General features: G+C 37.9%; 1 protein-coding gene across 1 annotated transcript in view; it reads right to left on the reverse strand.

Annotated features, from left to right (window-relative positions):
* WDR49 (WD repeat domain 49) overlaps window positions 1-6,000 on the reverse strand; it is a 134,153-nt gene that overhangs the window by 82,443 nt on the left and 45,710 nt on the right.

A 6,000-nucleotide genomic window follows, 5' to 3' on the forward strand; every position in this document is an offset into this window, starting at 1 on the left:
TAATTTCTCCATCTACCCCACCTACCTACCCTTGTAACTAACCTTGTCAATCCCCACTAAGCAAACCACATAGCCTAACTAATCCTCTAACCCCCCCCCCAATATATTCATAGAGAAAATTGGATTCTCTTGGCAACAATTTTTATTAAAGAACTCATTCCTGCTCTTAATGATCACTAATTTTTTTTATCTAAAAATTCTAGCCACTTTCCAGGAAAGACTTATCTTCAAAAATATAAACTGGGTAAGAACTAAGACTTACAAATAGATTTCATATATGTTCCAAATATAAATAGAATCGATAAGCTTTTATTTTTATTGTTACAGCCATAAAATTAGACACATTTAGATCATTCTCACTCATATGACTCACGATTGTCCTGTCCTCATCTCTAAAACCCTATCTTGTTTCATATGAACCCTTCTAAGAAATAGAATATTAGAATAATAACATAGGGTATAACTGAGTATAGGTTGGCTATAACACTAGTGCAATAATGAACCATAATTTCCCCAGAATCATTTTCCATTGTATTGTTCAAGTCATTTATACTGGGTTTGATATTTCTTCAGCATTTAGTCATAAAAATTGTACAAAAGCCGGGCTCGGTAGCTCAGCCTGTAATCCCGCGCTTTGGGAGGCTGAGGTGAGTGGATTGCCTGAGCCCGTGGGTTCGAGACCCGCCTGGGCAACTTGGCGAGACCTCATCTCTACATAAATCAAAAATTAGCTGGGTGTGGTAGCACACGCCTGTAGTTGCAGCTACTTGGAAGGCTGAGGTGGAAGGATCGCCGGAGCCCAGCAGGTCGAGGCTGCGGTGGCCAGTAGCGGCCACTGCACTCCAGTCTGGGTGACAGAGTGAGACTCCAACTCAAAAAACAAAACAACAACAATAAAAAATTGTACAAAAAAATTAAAACTGGATGAGTCATAACCTCTCTTGTCTACAACAAGTTACTTCTTGCTACTGGCAATTAAAACCAGAAATATTTTTTGTCAGAATGTGTATACTCATTAATTATTTAAAATTAATTCTTATTGTTCTTATTCCTCTGAGGAACTCCGAACTCTCTCAATTAATAATCCCACTCGGACCATCTTCCATCATTAATATTTTAATTTTGCTCTCTGCTTAGGATCAAGCAATGGCCCTGAAATACAGCCACCTGTACGTAAAACAATGCTCCTAGAAATCAGATGATGGAACATGACCTCTTGTCTGTTTTCTGTTTTTCCTACCAGTGGTCCTTAAACTTGATGTTAGAAACACTGATAATGCTTTAGAAATCACCTGTCCATCAGCCCTTTTCCCAGGCCTGTTGAATCACTGTCTCTGAGGATGGGGCTTAGACATTAGTGTTGTTTTAAAATGTTCCCACTTATTTTCTTTGTGTTCTAACTTCACTTCTCTGGCCTTAAGATCAATGCCAATCTCTTCAAACAAGAACTCTTCCTCTGCGCTTCATTAGTAATATCACATGGCTTTCAACCAGATAACCGTATTCCCCTTCTTTCTCAATCGCTCGATATCCTTTTAATCGTTAAAAGCAACTCACATTGCTTTGGTTTTATTAACCAAGTCCTTCCACAAAAACCTCACTTAAATATCTAGTTATTATTTGAGAATCCTGTGTTCTCACCTTCGTTATATACGAGTTGACTTCTGAAATAGAGTTAGGCCACAGTTCTGAGAGGAGTATATTTAATATCAATTCTCATTCCAGATAGCCTAGAGATGTTTTCTTTATTCTTAGTAGGACAAGTAAATAGATTGACAAACTCCTAAGCGTACAAATTACGGTAGAATTTTTTAAAATTTATATTTTTGACAAATTTTCATGTAAGTTGTACAGCATTTACATCATACCTGAGATCTGAGATACCTGTTGAAACTCAGACTTACCAAGTCAGGTCCTGAAAGGGCATATTTGGGGTTCTCTAGTTCATCTTCATTTTTATATCAGGGACAAGTATGTAAGCTTCCGATTTTATAATAAGGCAAAGTTTAATTTTTACATAATAATAATGACAATGATTTACATAATATTTATCTTCTTTCAACTGTTAACCTTTTAATAATGCAGTAGAATAAGCAAATACTGTACTTTTTATATACAGTGGATCTAGAAAGCAGTGGACTGAGACCCCAGACTTTCAAATCCTAGTTTTAATACTAGTCAGGTTTTTCAGCTAAAGTAAGTGATTTTTACCTTTCATTTCTTTAAAAAGGCCCCTGCCAGCTTTGAAATTCTGTCAATTCTGTCTAGAATATCGTCAAATTGCTCAATCCATTGTCTAAAATAACAACAATTCCAACCAATTCAGGAAGGTGCGTTGTGAGGATTGCATTAAAGAAACGGAGGACATTGCCAAGCTTCAGTTTTGCTGAAAAATCCCCTGCTCCCTGCCAGACACAGGCAGAGTCACTCTTGTTCACATAGGCATAATGAAACTATGATGAGCAAATAAGTAATAAAGGTTTTCCTTTGTACTACAAATATTACACTTATAAGTGGACAACTTCATGGGTAGGTAGGTGCATAACCAGATGTATGGATGGAGAGAGAATCTGTCTTCAGTGCACTTCAGTGTACCTTTAAAAAATCTGAACCAGCATTATTTACATACAGGCAACACATTTAAGTTTAATTCAAAGTAGTTACAAAACAAAGAGACTCGTCATCTTCTAATAATGACATATGAGTGAAGGAAAAGTAGAAAACAGACTCAGACAACCCCATTGAAAGGAAACTTGTTTCATTTTACCAAATACTGACTGCTAACTCCTTCCACCCTGTATGAAATAGATGCAAAATGGCAGTAAGGAAAAAAGAATGCATGTGCACGTGTGTGTGCATTGCTGGGGTCTGTGTCCAGAAGCCATCCACACAGGTAGACTGCCTACTTGCAGATATCAGAGTAACAGGGTGGAGGGCACTGGCCCTCTGAACACACGTTTAAGTACTAAGAGTCTACTTATTTAGAATTTAAGCCTTGCAGGGATCCACCAATGCATCAGCAGTAAATGCTTAAAGGCAATTTTGTGTGGTATGATATGTGCTCACAGAAGGATACTACTGAATATCTCAGCTAATGTTTTTATCTAAAAGTCATAGAACTTCCTTTAAGAAATATTTTTCTCAAGACTGAAATCAAAATACTAACTTGAAATGAAAATCTTTATTCATCTTTAAATTGCTACCCTAACTGATATCTCCTCTTTTTTTAGTTCTTTTCAAGAGAAATGAGAGGAGACACATATAGCTCTAAGACTCAAATTCCCATTGTGTGTTTGTGCATTCTGCCACTGACCTTGAAAGAGGCAAAACCGTTTCCTTAAACTATGGATTGTTTCACAGAAATCTTGTTGATTTCCCAGTTCCAATCTGGCAATGAACTTAACTCATGCCAATATTATGTTTAAGACAAAAGTTAATTTGGAGCATTTTAAATTTCAATTAAGCCGGTTCTCTGTCATCATCATTATTCGCATAACACTAAAAATCATGACAGAATTCTTCCTGGTCTTTAAAAAGGTTTTCTCACTTTACCTTTCAAATACTCCTTTAAATTTTTAAATTTTATTTTACTCACTGTGTATGCTAACAATAACTTTGAAAGAAATAAGTCAAAAGCTGCCAGCCCAAGAGAACTCTGATTTCATTATCATAAAAAATTAGGTTTTTGGCAGGGAGCGGGGGAAGAGAGGTGGGATTAATGGTAGTCAATATCTGTCTGGGGATGGGGAGACATCCCTCATCAACAAGGGTGCCTGAACGGTGCATATTTGTATACCTAACCCTTAACTGTACCCCACAATTTTAAAATAAAAAATATTGATTTAAAAAAAAATTAGGTTTTTGTAAGGGGTCTTCCTGTCCCAAAGAAATGAAACTCTGGATAAAACACAGTTCTGCCACCTTGCTGGTCCTTCAGGGAGTGAATCTCCAAGGGTCCAAAAGCAGAAAGAAACACACTAAAACGGGGATATGAACGGGAGGCCTCAGGGAAGGACGTACAACCAAAGTCTAAGCCGTGGCCCTGCAGTGAGACGGCTACACTGGACAGCCGAAGAGGGGGAGAAGCCACCGAAGTTTTCCACCTTCTCTCTCGCCCTGCAGAAATAAGCAGGTGCTCTCTTGGAGGAAGGCGCCTTCCGTCTAGTTTCTCTGAAGACTTATAGACTGGCAGTGGCAAAAAGGGAGGTAACAACGAAAGATCATGAAATGGGACTGGGTGCCGGGACTCACACCTGTAGTCCCAGCACTTTGGCAGGCTGAGGAGGAAGGATTGCTTGAGCCTAGGAGGTCAGGGCTGCCGTGAGCTGTGATCGCCCCACTGCACTCCAGCCTGGAGACAGAGTGAGACCCTGAGTCAAAAATAAGTAAAACAAAACAACGAAACGTAAAAGAAAACCAGTCACTAGGAGGACAGAAAATACCAGATTATGTAGGGCACCGAGGGCTCCAGATATGGGAATTAGAGACAAGGGTACAAAATAATGAGGTATAAAATTAAACAGTGAAAAGTCAGAATCCCCCAAATGAACAAGCAGCAAGACTGTCCAAAATTACCAGCTAGTTCAAAAACTTCTTCTAGAAAAAGGTGAGTTAAAATTTAAAACCCTAAGTATGTATTATACAGAAAGCAGGCCCCTATTAAACACACTCTCATTGAAGTCAAGAATGAGTTTGCCTTCTAAAATATGGAGGAAAAATCTCAACATGGGATAGGAAAGAAATGAATGCATACAATTTTGCTGAAACATGGTGAAAAGAGTGAATAAATGGAGAAGCACAGCGTTCTTACTCAACATTTTAAAGAGCTCAAATACCAAACAATGAAATTCCAGTCCAAATACCAATAGGGTTTTCCACGGAACATGAATATTGGCCCTACAATTTACTTGGAAGGATAATATGTCGGAGGAAAGTTAAAATGGAGTAGAAAAACAGGAATTGCCCGACCAGGTGTCAAAATATATGATAAAGCTAAGGTGGTTAAACCATGATGCATTTGTGTACGAAAAGACAAGCAGGTGAGTGGGAAGAATAAAGCATAGACTGGCCAATTGATGTCTATCTAGTAATTCAGACAGTGATAACAATGGCATTTCAAACCAGAAGGAGAGGTGGATTATTCAAAAGATAATCTTAGATCTCCATTTGCAGGAAAAAAAAACACCTTACAAAAAATAAACTGCAAAGTTAAATGCAAAAGAAATCAATAGTAGAAAAAATCAGCATAAAATAAAAGAGATCATTTTTATAAACTAAGCTAAACACAAAATCTACAGTCATAAGGAAAAGCATTTCTTAGATTAAATTGTGTACAGATTAAAAACTTCTGAATGAAAAAAAATGAAGTCAAAAGCATATGCTTCTGAAGGCAGAAAGAAGAGTCTATTGCAAAGCCATGAACCTGCATGGTGGGAAAAACCAATGGTTTAATACAAAAAGCAGGAAGTGCTTTGTATAACAGTTCAAGAACTTTGGAGTGAGTGTTTAGAGGCCAGAGATGAGAGATTGAAGCGTTTTCCTTGCAAACTACTTAATTAGCAGAATGGATGGCAGACTGGAGTCAGATTGTCTAGAAATAAGGAGATATATTAGAGAAACGTCCTTTTGGGGAAAAGAAGGTGAGATTTTAAATGAGAGCAACGGCGACTGAGATGCAGAGGTGAAATGCATGCACATATTTCGATGGTAGAATCAATAGGAATTGACAGGTTGATTGTTGAAGTTTAAGGGGAAGGAAAAAGAGTTACATGCCTGGTAATACAGTAAAATACATAAGTTTCGTAGGATTTATGGTGGGCTAGGACTAAGGAGTTGAAGGTGAATGTGTATGTAATTTATAAATATGTGTATGTCAGCATAGAACAAAAATTAATGTTCACTCAAAGAGTCTCTGAGACTATCCCCAATCAACTTTTTTTTTGAGTTGGAGTCTCACTCTGTCACCCAGACTGGAGTGCAATGGCCGCTCCCGGCCACCGC

The sequence above is a fragment of the Carlito syrichta genome, unplaced genomic scaffold (genome assembly GCF_000164805.1).
Source record: "Carlito syrichta isolate Samal-C Ts95f unplaced genomic scaffold, Tarsius_syrichta-2.0.1 Scaffold305193, whole genome shotgun sequence".
NCBI classification, from domain to species: domain Eukaryota; kingdom Metazoa; phylum Chordata; class Mammalia; order Primates; family Tarsiidae; genus Carlito; species Carlito syrichta.